General features: G+C 38.1%; 1 protein-coding gene and 1 non-coding gene across 2 annotated transcripts in view; one reads left to right on the forward strand and one right to left on the reverse strand.

Annotated features, from left to right (window-relative positions):
* LOC122201112 (disks large homolog 2-like) overlaps positions 1-16,424 on the forward strand; it is a 1,368,059-nt gene that overhangs the window by 12,391 nt on the left and 1,339,244 nt on the right. The window lies entirely within an intron of this gene.
* On the reverse strand, positions 12,769-12,871 carry LOC122201503. Its single transcript, XR_006194208.1, has one exon. It is a non-coding gene; the product is annotated as a U6 spliceosomal RNA (small nuclear RNA).

The following is a 16,424-nucleotide window of genomic DNA, read 5'->3' on the forward strand; positions in this document are numbered from 1 at the left end:
GATCCCCAGGTTTGTGAGTGTCAGGTTGTGTGCTAACAGCTCAGTCTGGAGCCTGCTTAGAATTGTGTCTCCCCCTCTCTCTCTGCCCCACCCCCGCTCATGCTCCTTCTGTCTCTCTCAAAAATAAACATTAAAAATTAAAAAAAAAAACCCTACAGAATGAGAGATAATTCTCTTCATTCTAATTAAACATTGATATTTTCCTTCCATTTTTATCCTCATGTATAGAGTTAAAATTGTGTCATGTGTATATGTGCATGTATTTGTTCCTTTGTTACTGTGTGTACCTTTTGAATGTTGAATGATGGTAATACTCCTAATACATATCATGTTAATATTTCTCCTTATTATAAAATTAGGGCACATTTTATAGGTGTTTTGTTATTTGCTTGTCTGTGTTTTTAAATTACCACATTCCTACCATGAAGAGAATGCTGCTGTTACTTTATTTTCTGGTATAAACTTCAGTCTTCTACTGATATGTACATATGTTCAAAATGAAAACCAACAGTGTATATTACTTTAATATATTTATAGTATAGTATATTTAAAACTTCTAGGGAAGTGCTGGTGTGTGAAAACTTACAGCTAGGATGCCAAAAGGAAATCCAAGATACATGCTGTCACCACACAGCTAAAATAACCACAATATACAGAACTTTGAAGCACCTGCATTTTCTGGGAACCTGGGTGAGGAATGGTAAGAAAAAGTCTGGGTTTCACAAGTGACTAAGCCAAAGCCCTAAGAATTGAAGTTGGAGAGAGGCAGGATCTTGTTGCTAGGCAACCAGCAATCCAGGAGGAGACCTCCAGACAGTGCACCCGCTGTTCTGCCCCCCAGTGTGACATGTGCTGAGTTTTTGCAAGGATGGCTAGATGCTCTATGCACGCTGGCCTCTGAAGTCCAGCATGTTTCCTGCCCTGAAACATGCCCGTGTCTTCAGCTCAGTCTGCAGTCCAGATGGAAAAGACAGACAGCTTTGGGACAGATCTTCAGTAAAGCCCCTGTGGGCTTGCTGTGAAACTGTTGGGCATGATCTGTCGAGATGGGGCTGTCATTGGCTCTTCCTGCCAATGGCTTCAGTGTGGTAGGTGTGGGGAGGAGTCTAGACTCAGAGCAGGAAAAACATAATGACAAGTCTTCTCAGGCATATTCAGGACTTGGGGGAAAATGTTGGTCTGGGGAGAGGGAGGTAAACAAAGTCTGTGATGTCCCCTCTGGGAAGAAAGCATATGTCAGATTGCTACAGAATTGTCTGCGTGACTTTCTTATTCAAATTCTGATGCTGACGAAGCTATGACTAAACAGCATCCCAAAATGCAGTATCCTGGAGGACCTGACCACTCTACAGTACAGTTATTTGCCTGATACCCAAGAAGTAACTTGTGCCTTTTGAACTTTTTGGGATCAGGGAAACTACCAGTTAACTCTTACATAGTATCTTAACCACGTATCCAATATCCAAAAATGACTGAAAATAAAGTTTTCTTTTTACTTAATTAAACAAAGGAGCTTAGAAAAACAGCAAGAATAGCTAAATCAATCCTGTATACCCTTAAATTATATACATTAATTGTTAACATTTTGTCTTATTTACCTAGAAAATAAAAAAAGGTTTCATAAGTTTTCAGCAGACTAGTTTGGCAAGAAAACTTGGACTAAAAAAACAAGTAGCTATTTACTCAAGGTCTCTAGTCACTCTACTATGAGAATATCCATATATTTTATGACAAAACTCTTCCTCATGGGCTACCATCTCAGACTTTACTGGGGTGTTAAGCATGGTGTATGCATCTTTTACCTTCCTAAAAACCTCATATATGCTTTGATTTGCACATTTGGTTGTAAGAACTATAGATGAGCGATTATGGGCCTGGGCTATGTGCCAGATACTGTACTGGGCAACTGACTTTTTTTTCTCTTTAACCTGCGTAGCCATTCCATAGAGAAATCATTATCTACACTTTGTAAGTTCAGAGACATTAAAGAATTCCCCCCAGTGTCACATCATTAGTAAGTGGTAAATCTGGGATTTAAACCCAGGTGCATTAGGCTCTATCTTGGGTCTTTGTCCTATGTACTATTGTTCATTTTACTATCCTTGTAGCTCTGAGAAAACTGAGATAAAATATCCCATGGTACAATGGTAGATGGAGGGTCAGATTAGAATCTATTGCCTGAGGTAGGCGAAATAGTTTGCTTCCTTCTGTTTTATCGTTTGGTAAGCAGGAGTCTGGTGTAAGTATTGGGATCAATCCCAAGTCAGGTACGGATGAATCAAAACAGAGGAGGTAGCTACACATGCCATTCTTGAGCACCCTTAACATGATGGCTAACAATAAGTGTTTTGCTTTGGAAGATCGCTGTTCATAATATTCCAGTCTTGCCTTTAGGGTTTACCAGTAGCATGTCCTTAGCAAGTTATTTAACCTTTCAAAGCTTCACTTTTGTCCTCTCTAAAAAGATAATAATTCTCAAATTATGGAGTCATTGTAAAAAATTAGATCGCATAGTGCCTATCACATGTTCAGCACTAAGGAATATGAGATACTGTCATTACTATATTATCCCCTATTGGCCTTGTTATGTTCCAACAGTGTCAGTGGTGGGGTTATTCTGACCAAAATCTGATTTCTGTTGTCCCGATTTTTTTCTTGTCTACAGGAATGTCTATTTTGTATAATATTGGCTAATTATCATATTACCAGTTAATGTTTCTCCAGCCTTCAGAGTTCCGTAGCTCTCTTGACAGAATTCCATAGTTCGGTATGTTGCCATCTAATGTATCCTGACAGCATTTGTTCTCTTGGCCACTGCCTGCCACTTAGACTCAATAGCATTATTGTATTCTCCTTTTTAAGTTACTACGGAGATTAAGATCAGTGTCTTTTTTTTTTTTTTGTACCATTATCAGTAATAAGCTATAGTAGTTAGACCCCATGAAATATATCTATATAAACATTTGTGATTTGAATATGGAACTTTAATGTGTCCTGTTGTTTACTCCTGAGAATTGTTTTAAAATGTTTACTTATTTTGAGAGAGTTAATGAGTACAAGTGGGGGAAGGGCAGAGAGAGAGGGAGGGAGGGAGAGAGATAATCCCATGCAGGGTCCATGCTGTCCATGCAGAACCCAATGAGGGGCTCGATCTCACAAACCATAAGATCATGACCTGAGCAGAAATCAAGAGTCAGATGCTTGACTGACTGAGCCACCCAAGTGGCCCCTGAGAACTCTTGAATTTGAATTGAGACTTTTGATGCCTTGAGCTGAGGACATAAAGACGTATGTATTACCGGTCTTCCCTCTTCCATGAAGACAATAAAATTTAGTTGTCTCACTCACCCAGATACACCTCAGAAGCTTTTCAGCTATAGTCAAGACGAGCTTGACCAGTGGATCAGAACTGGAGCTCTGGATGACACATGCATGTTAGTTACCAGTTCTGCCTCCCTGTTGAACACGGGACAGAAGGATTTAGATGAAAGCAGAGCCAGTCAGGATTAGTTGATGTTCCTGGAAAGAGTGAAGGAGGGAGAGGATGGCTAATGATCTTTCTTAGAGATTGAGATGGAGATGCGGGATGGAAGCTAAGATGAAACAAGCCTCATCTCCTGGAAATGTAAAAGAGGTTAAACAATAGCAAAATATGTGTACAAGTAACATCCTTGTTTAATAATCAGCCTGGGATGCGCTATCATTAGGGGAGGAAAAAAGGAAAGAAAAACAGAAATACGTGAGTGAGCTAATGGTTCATTGTTGTTGTGTTTATTGATACTATTTCAGAGAAACTTTCAACACCCAGGGATGGCCTTTCAGGTTAATGGATTGATATGAGGAGATTTGAATTAATTAAATGCTGGATAATTGTGAATGCTAGTTATATCAGATGTAGTGGTCATGCTAAGGAAATTGAGAGAGACAAACAAGTCCCTTTAATTTTAACCCTAGGGGGACAATCTACTATAGTGAAAAACATAGGGTGTGGAGGCAGGTTGACCTGGATTTGAATTACTACTCGACTGATTTCTAGAAACATGACCATGAGCAAGTAATTTAACTGTAAGACCAGTTTTTCCAAATGTAGTGATCAAAGAATGGTATTTGGTAAATTATTATCATGACCCTGACTTAACAAAAAAACTTATTTAATGACTATCTCTTGATCCTGATTAAGTGGGCTGGACTAGACTCAATTTTAAGCCCCAAACCTTTGTATTAACATAACGTCACAAGTTGAAACTTAAATAATCTACATCAGAAGGGATATAGAATTAATAGAGACATCCCAGTGGTAATAAACTCCTTTTAGACTTTTGATGAATTTTTTGCCATTTAAAGATTGTTCTCTAAGTATGAATATAACCAGATGGTCAGTGATAAAATTCAAATCCCAAGACTTTACAATATCTATAGATGCCAGCATTTTCACTTTCATTATCAACTATCCAGTAAGTTTGAATTAAGCATTTCACTTCTTTTAAGGGAGGCTGTTTTGCTTTGTTTTTAATTATAACCCCACATCCGGATGTTTCCAGTGTACTTCTTTAGAGAGCAATTTTTATGATTAAGAAGTTAATTTTTTTCTTCAATATGAACAGATGGTGCTTTTCAGTGTCTTTTTAAAGGTGCTCCGTATCTCTTGCACAGCAGAACCTAAAATATGAATCGGACATTGTATAACTGAAAATAAATGGAAAAGGAAAAGTTCATGATTTAGAGTCTACATAACTCCTCTTCCTTACTGGAGATTTAGTCTCTTCATTTTAGTAGCATTCTTGGAAGCATTTAACTTTATTGAGATATGAGTGAGAATCTGAGCTTCTGTACCTCCTGGAAACTTGAGATATCCTAAAGATGAATATTTTTGAAAACTTTGATTTCATATAAACTGTACTTAATGCTTAATCCAAAAGTATACTTTAACATGCTTGATGTTTTGCATTAGTGATTTGATTGTATTTGAAAAGGTTGCATGTGAAGACTACTGGTCATAAATATATTCCATTAAACATTCTTTATTATACTGTCCTGAACGGTGTGTTTCTACCTCTGGACGTTACTGGTAGCCAACCAAGTCAACTGCTCCATTAAGGTGATGACAAATACTTGGCAAATGAAATGACTTGGCTCCTTCATGTTAACACTATTTTTAGATATATTCCAATATTATACAGAGAAAATACAAATATACATAATCTCATGAATTGTGGCTGTGGTCCATCCAAATAATTTCTGACTGTGGCACCAACACATGTTTGCTGTGTTTTCCAAGACAGACACAGGTTCTAGAATTTCCCTTTAACAAAAATAACTTTTCGGGCACCTGGGTGGCTCTGTCAGTTAAGTGTCCTACTCTTGGTTTCGGCTCAGGTCATGATCTCACTTTAATGAGTTCAAGTCCTGAATCAGTCTCTGCACTGACAGTATGGAGCCTGCTTGGGATTCTCCCTCTCCCTTTCTGTCTCTGCCTCTCCCGTGTGTGCGCTTCCCCTCCTTCTCTCTCTCTAAATAAATAAACTTGTTAAAAATAAAATAACTTCTAGCTACTTTCCTTCTTTTTCCTTCACATTTACTAGCCATAATAGGTTGGTAGAAAATACATGACAGAAAATGAAAAGATATTTTTGTTTCTTCTTGAATTTCGACAAAGAGTGGGTGCATATTTTTTCTTTATTATAAACATGTAGGCCCCCAGAAGGCTTGGGGAGTTTAGCTTTCTATCCAGACTGTTCACTCCATGCAAGAATTCCCTGCTTTACTGGTCTTTAAATCTCCAGAAGCAAATGTGAATAGTAGACACTCAGTTAAAATGTGTGACATTTCTTTAATTGAATGTCCAACTGGAGTGTCTTTTCTTGAATCTGTTGAATATCATTGAATCATTCTGTCACTGCTTAAGTTTTCTCTCTGGTAATGACTTGAAAATCTATTTAGTCCTTCTGGCCAGTGGAGCTTTAAATACTTCCCTAGAACATTGTATCCCAAAAGGATTGATGGAATGGTGGTGGTAGTTTTCACTGCTAATAAGAGGAGCTACAGGTCATGAATACTTAATATGTGCCAGACGCTGGGCTACATAATCATCCTCTGAGATGGGTATTTTTATCTTCTTTTTATAGATAGGGATACTGAGGTTTTAAAGAACTAAGCAATTTTCCCAACCTCATAGAGCCAGTAATATGCAGAGCCAAGAATTAAAGTCCTTTCATTTGACTCTGATGTCCATGGCGTTAAATATTATTCTAGATTGTCTTCTTAATGTTTCTTCCTTTTGTACCTGCTATAAAATCATTAGATGCTTACAGAAATCTGGCTCATTAAATTGTTATTTGAATACTTGGAAAACTTTTCCAAGTCATTTAAGATAAAATATTTTCCCTCTAGTAAGCAACCAACATTAGCTAGAGTACTGGTCTCTGTGAGGTTAATGTCTCTGCTTTCTGTTTCACCATCTAGATTTGTTAATGGAAACAATGAATAATGGTGGTTAGGATCAGAATAAAACCTTAAGGCAGTACTCACATCATATACCTTGTTTTGAGTAATTTAAAAAGTGTTACTGAAAATGAATGCAGTGTGTGTGTGTGTGTGTGTGTGTGTGTGTGTGTGTGTGTGTATTCAGTCAAAAGTTTGTTGGTCAGGGTTACATTAAATGGCTACCCATTGCTGACAGTGATTTTGAGTTTCCTTAGTACTTCATTTTTTTCTTTTTCTTTGTTTATTTGAGAGAGAGAGAGAGTGCACAGGGGAGGGGCAGAAAGAGAAGGAAGAAGAGAATCCCAAGCAGGCTCAGCACTGTCAGTCTAGAGCTGATGCAGGGCTGGAACTCATGAACTGTGAACTTATGACCTGAGCTCAAATCAAGATTCAGATGATTAACTGACTGAGCCTCCCTGGCGCCTCTGAATTTCCTTAGGATTTCAAAGCTTAAATGCTTAAATAGCCCTGAGGATTCTTATACTTAAACTGAAAAATAAATTATAAAATTATCTTTATTCAATCCATGATCATATCACCACTTTTTTACCTTCTATTTATAAATGAGAATTTAATGATTGCCTAGAGACCATAAAGTTTTCTTTCCCACTTCAGACAAGTCAATAACTGTAAGATTTAATAGCCTAAAGATAAAATGGTTCAATATTAACCAGAAAATGCTTGACTAAGGTAACTCTTTAATACCAGATTATGAGGCCATTTGAATTTTTTTCTCCAACAATTGTCTATAGCAATGGAACTCTTTATTTGATAAGTGAGGAAGTGAGTGTTTATCCTAGCTTGTGTTTTGATTTGGGGGGGGGGGGGGAACCCACTATAAAATACAGGTATCATACGTGTAAATGGCTTAGACTCCTGTATGTGCCATTGTTCTGAATACTATACTTGTAATGAAGTGGTTAAACAATCCTCTTCGGGCTTACAGGCACCAGGCTAATGCATAATGTTTTGCCACAAGAAGTCTCAGGGTACCTATGTTTCTGCACAATTTACAATTTCCTGCCACGAGAACTTAAAATGCCACAGAGCACAGATTCTACAGAGTGAATGCAGACCCAGACACAGAACATTTTAGCATCACTCCATTGCTACTTAGATTCTGCTCAGGGTAATGAAAGAAACAAGGCCTGCAGAAGAAATCTGGTAAGAGCTCATTCACTCAAATAAACGTCATTTTGAGTCAGACTATGATTTAAATAAGTTGTTTGAAGTAAGAGGTGAACATCCTGGCACTGATAATTGGGGTCAAAAATTTGGACTGCTAGAATTTTTGCTCCAACCACACCCGTGTAGGTTAAGGATAGGACTTCATCATTAGTAATCAGTGAGGAGAAATAGAAGAATGCTGGCTTATCTGTTAACAGTAAGTACTCTTTAAAAGTTCTGTATATATTTCTTCTTTAGGAGTGTGGATTTCATCCTCCACGACATTTTTTGTGATCTTAAGAAGGACTTGAGTTAAATAAACCAATCAAGATTCCAGTGCCCAGAAAGGGCAAGTCCAGGCACACAGAATGTACCTCTGTCCCCCTATCATTGTTTGTAAGGGAATCAAGATGAATATAATTTACTAAAAACATCTCAAACAATAAGACTGCATATTTCAAAGATCAATCTCAAATCATTCATAGCCACTGAAAAGAGGAATGAGCAGGCATTTCTGTCTCCTGGGCTGCGGAGTCCTCAGGTGCTGTCTTTCCACACTCCTCCGATTCCTCTCCCTACTTATCACAAATAACCATGGCAGTGCCTTTTCTTAACCTTCTTATTCACCCTCGTGTTAGTTCTCATGTCTTGTCACTTTCTGACTTGTAGGAAGAAAAAAAAAAAACCTAACTCCCTGATTGTAGAAGGGAGCAGACATGCTCCACAGGCACTTTTTTTTCCCTTTCTGCTTTTCTTGTGATTGCAGTCACAAGCCCCTTCCCCATAAGAAGCTGTTTTCCTAGTGCTTGGAGGTGTCATGCTTTAAGATCATGCTGTATATTTGCTTCAGGAAGTTTGGTACTGACACCTCCTTCATTTCTAGTGTCATTTGGAGGTGTCCTTAAGGAAGGAGAATGTTACTGTTGAAGGACTTTAGGATTAGAGTGGTAAACATATCCTTTAATTTCACAGGTTGCTCCAATTCCTTTGGATCAATGAGAAATTATGTAAAGCAACCAGCATCCTATAAAGGCAACTCAAATCTGAAAACAAGAGCCGCGTATCAATTAATAGGGAAATGTAAAATATTTATTTTGAAGACATTTAAAAAGAAAAGATGGGGGGGAGCCTGGGTGGCGCAGTCGGTTAAGAGTCCGACTTCAGCCAGGTCACGATCTCGCGGTCCGTGAGTTCGAGCCCCGCGTCAGGCTCTGGGCTGACAGCTTGGAGCCTGGAGCCTCTTTCCGATTCTGTGTCTCCCTCTCTCTCTGCCCCTCCCCCGTTCATGCTCTGTCTCTCTCTGTCCCAAAAATAAATAAAAAAACGTTGAAAAAAAATTAAAAAAAAAAAAAAAAAAAAGAAAAGATGGGGTATGTCCCCTGTTTTGGAAACTTTCAGTGATCCTAGATACCATTTAGGGCAATTCACAGGCAGGATAGCATTACAAGCTATCAGAGGAATGCCCTTCAGTGTGTGTGCTATCTCCCTATGCTTATTATTCTCACCATTGGCTTTTCTGACGTCTCCACCAGGCATCCTTATCACCTATCACAGTCGACCTCACACTGAGGTTCATACCTGGTGGCAGTGCCATCCGCCTGGGCACCTGATAGAAATGTTTGGTCACATTTTTGTTGTAATGACTGGACAATGCTACTGGCATTTAGTGGGAGGAGGCCAGGGATGCTAAGTACCCAGCAAAATATGTGACAACATGCACAGCTGTCTGCCCAGAATGTCAGTAGCACCCCCATTAACAAACACTGGGCCTCTGGAATTAGCACCCCAGTTTTGGGTTGACTAAGCTGGCTCTTGACTTTGAGACTGGTTATTAATCCTGGATTCTTACAGTATGCTTCAGGTCTTCATCAGTGATTGGGCTGTTCTCTTCCTCATTTGGCTTCATCCTGAGAGGGGAGGAGTATTGCACAAAGAGAAATTTCACAAATGTGTTTGTCTTCATTTACCCTATTCCCTTATGTTGGGAAGCTGACACTGAGAAGCTTTAGGCAGGTTGGTAGATACTTGTTTGCCCAGATGTCTCCAGCTACAAAAGCGAAAACTCACTAGGCAAAGAAAAGGAAAATGAATGTTACAATCATTTTTTATTGCTGTTAAAATGCCTCCAAAGAGAAGAGAAAGTGAAACATCAATGCTGACTGATGTTACAGGATATAAATGTTGACTAAGGTGCTTAAGAATGCAATGTTTATATAAAGGACAGGGATGCCTGGGTGGCTCACTTGGTTCAGCATCCAACTTTGACTCAGGTCATGATCTCACGGTTTGTGGGTTCGAGCCCCTCATCCATCTCTGTGCTGTCAGCTCAGAGCTTGGGGCCTATTTCAGATCCTGTGTCTCCCTCTGTCTGCCCCTCCCCTCTTGCTCTTTCTCTCTCTTGCTCTCTCAAAAAAAAAAAAAAAAAAAAAAAAGAAAAAGAAAGAAAGAAAAAAGGACATACGGAAAAGATTCCTGACTGATGAGACAACTGTTTTATCTTTTCATAAAGGATCAAATCACTTGCAGGAGATGAAGAGGAATGGCAATAAAGTGTCCAAGTGATGATTCCAAGAATAGCAGGAAAGAATGTAAAAAGTAAAGTTTGATCAATTTCAAGGTTCTGGTCCAAGATAATGGTGTAGGAAGATCCAGAACTACTTTCCTCCTACAAACACCAAATCTATAGCTATATATGGAACAATTTGCTTTGGGGGGAAAAAAAACCAAACTGAAAAAAAACTAGTGAAGCAGCCCCTTCATATCAGGCACATGAGAAGGAAACCATATAGAAGTAGATAGGAAAGGCTGAGACACAGTCTCACCATAAACCTCACCCCTGGTGTGGTGACCTACAATCGGGAAAGAACTCAAAACCTGGAGCTTCTCCTTGAGCAAAAAGGATTTCTTCCTCACTTTGGGCACCCTGACTTTGAAGATGGGCACCTGAGAGATGAGTCCCCAAAACATGTGGCTGTGAAGAAGAAAAGTCCTGAACCATGGAGGATGGGAGAGGTAGAGACCAGAAATTGACAGAAGTAGCAACCAAATTTACCTCTGTCAGTTAATTAAATACTTGAGTTTATTGCCATCTTCTGATCTACATGTGGAAAGTCTTATTTCGTTTTAGGTTAAAAAGATAAACCAAAAAAACCTACTCAATTTTTATCCATTTCATAAAATAAAAATAAGGTTTTTGATAAGGTTTATATCTACTTTAATAGAGTTCCAGATCAATATTTCAAAAAATTAATTAGAAGGTTATGATATAAGCAAATCTGACTTAAAACTATTGCAAACCTATCATTATTACACCCTATTATCTAGATTTTTACTGAAACAATGTGTCATGCCAAATATCTGAAATCATGTCTGTAATTATCTCCAGAAATGATTTGGCATAGCAATTTCTGGGAAAAAAAAATTGAACTATTTCCTTTTAATCTCTCCATTGGATTTTTTAAAATGAAGTGCTAAAAGTCTTGGGAGTGAATAACAAGTTATTTGATTTGAGTTTTTAAAGTTACATCTTGGAATGTTTTCAAAACCAAGACTCGTAACCTATTGTCAGGATAAGATAATAGGAAACTTTGCAAATGTCAAGGCAAAGGTCACATTTGGCACATTCTCCAGGTCTGATCAGCAGGCACTTTCTAATTTTTGTTGTCCCCAACTTACTTAAGCCCTAACACTCCTAGGATAGTTTGAAGATACGATGGCAAATTATATACTTCAGTTGGTTGCAATATGCTGCAGTTTTATTTTTTGATGTGTTCTCACATTCCTCATACTGTTATTTATAATTACATCTGGCCCACCAAATGTAAGCTCCATTAGATTTTTATCTCTGTATCTCTAGTGTCTAGAAATGGGCCTTGCCTAATAGTAGGTGCTCAATAAATGCTTATTGAAGAGATGAATAAGTTAATGGTTCATTTTCTTAATTATTTCATACTGCAAGTCTAGAGATAGAGATTACTGGAAGAATTTGGGCCAAACTAAATTTTCATGTGTACACTCCTCAGAGTCAACTAATGCCAAAGTATCAAGCATTCTGAACACTCTTGAGTACTGTGGGAAAAGGGCTAAAACATTTAACTATGCCCATGACCTCAGTTTCTTAGATAGTTTGCTTTGAAATAAAGGGATGTTGTAGAGTTCTTATTATATAGAAAACAGGGTCTATATTATACCATTTAATAAATCATCATTTATGATAAATGTCTGCAAGGCAACACACTTAAATTTTAATAACGTTACATTTATGAAAACTGGAATGGTGGAAATATACCTTTCCAAAAATTCAGGATAAAGCAACCATGTCTGAGGTTGTTTGTGGCCCTAAAATTACTCATGTGTCCTTTAATTTGCTGGGAAGATGGCAGACTGACCTAGGAAGAAGTGTTCTGAAATAAGTCACCAGGATGGCTGGGCACTTTACTGTCTGCTTGTTTCAATAGGTATTCCCAGTTGAAAGTGATTGATGCTTTGAGTGACCTCTCTGTTCCACTGGAGTCTGTTTTTGTCTTAGAAGCAGGGGTGAACCATTTCTGCCTTCTGCTTACTTTTTCCTGCTTATTTCCTTAGTCAGGCTTGGGGTTCTCTGTGTGCAGCTTTATAGTGATGTCTTTCCTCTAGTAAGTACTTGCTTTCTCTCTGGTGAGCTGTTTCCTCTCCATTCATTTTCATCTACTATGACTACTGTATTATCTTTGTTCCAAGTGATTCATAGTATGATTGTTCTTTAAAAAAAATCACTTCATAGTACTTTTCTTATTTTCAGCTTGCTTGTTAAAAGCTTTTGAAGTTGGTTATTTTCCTAGGCTTTCACTGATGTGGATTTTTTCTGGAAACATCTGTTAGTATAAATTATGCTAGACTTTTTTTTTTTTTTTGCCATTTGAGTACCGGAATTCACTGCTACAGGAAAGATAGGATTAGAAGGAGCTTTATATCATTCATGCTTGGATTGAAATGTATTGAAATATATTTTGAACCTATTTGTATTTGAACCAAAATGTATTCTGAAATTAATACTTTGTAATAAATGGGCAGTGGTTGCCCCATTTTTTTGGTAGGTAACATACAAAATATGTTCAAAAAGCATGGCTATGGTATTGTAGAGATTGTCAATAAATAATTGGTGTGCTATTCTTGCATAGGGGCCATGCTGATATGCTCTGTATCATTCAAATTTTAGTATATGTGCTGCTGAAGTGAGCACAGGATTGTCAATAAATGATACTGACAATGGAACCTCCAGCCCTATAACCCAATACTTTTGCTTCAAACACACATACCTAGTTCCTGCTATCCATAATTGCAAAACCACATTGTCCTTAACTAATCAGATTGACCTGTATGTCTCCCTTCACCCTGCCTCTTGACATCTTAGTCATTAGAACACAAATACCACACATGAAATCACTTCTCCAAGAGCTCTCACTAACCACCCTATCTTAAATGCATAAGCTTAATTGGCCTTCTAACCTATTGTCTTGTGATAGATAATTGTCTTGAGCCATCAATAAGTTACTATTTTCTAGAAATCAAGAGTTAGTTTATGCTTCTTAATAGTCCAAAGTGTCATGTATTTCCTTGGGATGTTTTCTTTTTTTGTTTTGGCAATCAGTAAATACTTGGTGATTTTTTTAAAGGTAATTTATTTTGAGAGAGAGAGAAACAGAGAGCATGAGCGGGGGAGGGACAGACAAGGAGAGACAGAATACCAAGCAGGCTTCACACTGTGAGTGTAGAGCCGATTTGGGGCTCAAATTCATGAATCGTGAGATCATGACCTGAGCCGAAATCAAGAATCTGATGCTTAACCGCCTGAGCCACCCAAGCTCCCCAATATTTGGTTATTTTTAAGCCTCCAATTGAACTAGACATCTCATGCTGTCTGTAAAGCAGTAGGTTAAAGGAGTAATGTGTTTTTGCTAATGGCACATGACTGTCTTTGTTGGTTGACTAATAGTCACTTTGGTGGTGACTGAGAGGTGCAGAGAAGCTTCTGCTAAGAAGCTAGAGAAAGGAGATACACAGTCCAGAGGAGCACAACCATTTCACAACTGTAGTTTTGTAGAGAGTTTACTCTTACTTGTGGGAAGCTTCATATTCGTGCTGACTGGAGAAGAGCTAGCAATTCCTATTTTACAAACACGATCTAGCCTCAAACCTATACACTGAGGTTTCTCCAGTCTCTAGATGACCTGGCATTCTAGTCATTGCTGTGTTATTGAGGGAAAAATAAGCAGGCTTTGGCATGGTGAACCCAACCTTCAACAGTTAGGAAGTCAGTGGAGAAACAATTTTCAGGGTCTACATCCAATTCATTACAGAAAATATTTACCGTAGTTCATTTGTTAGATTTTTCCCTTTAGAAATGATTTTTGGTTTCCATGACGACTGGATAGATTTTATTTATTAGCCAACATAATGAGCTGGTAGCTTGTTACAGAGAGCTACTTATATTAGCTATGTATTGTTGGGTAAGTTGCTTCTCTAATGATCAGGAACTTTATTTGGAAGGTGGACTTTTGGAAAATGTCAAGAAGAACTGGTGAATTGCAAGTGGAAAGGAGAGGGAATTACAACTTTTGCTTTCACTGAACAAGATGAAAGGAGGCAGATACTGCATACCTGACTGATGATGATAGACAATAATGGTGCCCCCCCCACTCACACAAAAGGACAAAGAACTAGAGAATTGAAGGTAACATGGGGCTGCTTGGTAAGAGAAAGGAAGGCATAATGTTAAAAAACTTATTAGTGGCGTTGCCCTCCCCATCTACAAGCTAAAGTATTCACATTGGGTTCAAAGCCCTAGAGTCCTTTGTGTTCCATTTGATCATGTGCTATATTTTCCTTCGAAGTGATGTCCTCAGCACTCTCCCTCTATATTCTTTCCCAAGGTGATCTTACTTCCATTATATCAGTTATTGTTTATTAACTACCCCAAATTTACATTTTCTACCAAAACCTCTATTTGAAACTGCTCACCTATATATCCAGTTGTCTTGTCAGCAACTTCACTTTGATGCCTTATAGGAGTATCAAACCAAAAAATGTAAAACTCATTCTATTATTTTCTGCTTGATAAATCTACTTCTTTTCTAGTGTTCTCCATCTCTAGAATATACCCTGTACTTCGTCCATGCCAGGGATTGTTCCTCCCCCTCCTTTGACATTTGGTCAAGCCAGATACCCTGATTTATTTTCATTCTCTCTCATTACCTTTCACGTATAGGGTAAGCTGACCTCCTAAATATTTCTGAATGTATCCTTTTGCTCCATCTCTGCTTTCAGCATAATTCAAGCCAGTATGATCATCTTTCACGTGAACAGCTAACTGGTCTCACCGTATCATTCTTTTCCCATTCCAATCCATATTGCAAATAGAAGCCACAGTGAGATTGAGAGACAGATCCTATTAAATTTGTCCCTGCTTAAAATTTGTTGATAGCATTTCATTTTTTAAAGATCTGCATATTCTTTTAATGAGAGCCACAAAAATGGTGGGCAATCACCTCTTGCCAGCCTTGTCTCATACCAGTCTTTCTTTCCCTCCCTGTATTACAGCCTCACTGCTCTTCCTTTCTGGTTCCCTAAATGTATCAAGTTCCTTCCCATATTAGAATCTGTACATGCTTCTTCCTTTATTTGGAATACTCTAAGGATTTTCTACTTCTATTCTGTTGTCACCTTAATTCAGACAGCTTCAAATGAGGACATCCTTGATGCTATGGATTGAATTGTGTCCCCCTAAAATTCATATGTTGAAGCCCTAACACCCAGTGTGATGGTAGTTGGAGACAGGGCCTTTGAGAGGTAATTATGTCTAGATAAGATTATAAGAATAAGGCCCTCATGATGGAGTTAAGTCCTATATAAGAGAGATAGCAGAGAGTGTTCTGTTTCTCTGCCCATCTCCCTCTCTGTATCTGTTTCTCTCTCTGCCATGTGAAGACACAGCAAGAAGGCAGCTGTCTACAAGTCAGGCAGCGAGAAATTACCCAGAAACCAATACTACTGACACCCTGATCTTCAGCTTGCAGCCTACAGAATTGTGAAAAAATAAATTCCTATTGTGTAAGCCACCTATTCTATATTATTTAGTTTTGGCAGCCTGAGCTAATACACTTGAGTAGCCACAAACTAGTTAGGGTTCCCTTTTATACATTCTCAGCGTCTTTGTACTTTTGTCTTTGTCTTCTCTATTGAATTTTAAGCTTGGTGAGGCCAGAGACAGGTTTTATTTTTCAACACTGTTCTATTTCCAGTCCCCAACACAGTGTTTGGCATATAAAAAACAATATGTTAAATGACATTTGTATGAAATATACAATTAGTGTACTTCCTTACAAAAGATAAGACTTCTATCTTGGTCTAAATTTTTTAAATAAAACCTCATCACAAAAAGGTATCCTTTCCTAGAGTCCTTTGTTTTCATAGATGGTTTCTTCTGTTTGATGCCACAACAATAATTTTAGCAAACAGACTAAGAAACCTGGCAGTGAGGGTTGGGTTACTGAAACCAAAAATCTTCACCAGGGCTCTTGTTCCTAGGAAAAATGACAGAAGGTGCCAGGGTTTAGTTTTCTCTAGGGTTTTACCTCCACGTTTTTATTTCTGCTTTGACACTTTCTTTGACCTTTATGTATAAGGTCTTTAAGGTGAAGGGTGGTATCTTTGGTATTCAGGTAATGATAATATCCAGCTCCATGTTTTGTGGACTATCATTATACCATTGGTCATCCCTTGCTTGTGAGTTTATC

Source organism: Panthera leo, chromosome D1 (assembly GCF_018350215.1).
Source record: "Panthera leo isolate Ple1 chromosome D1, P.leo_Ple1_pat1.1, whole genome shotgun sequence".
Taxonomy (NCBI): domain Eukaryota; kingdom Metazoa; phylum Chordata; class Mammalia; order Carnivora; family Felidae; genus Panthera; species Panthera leo.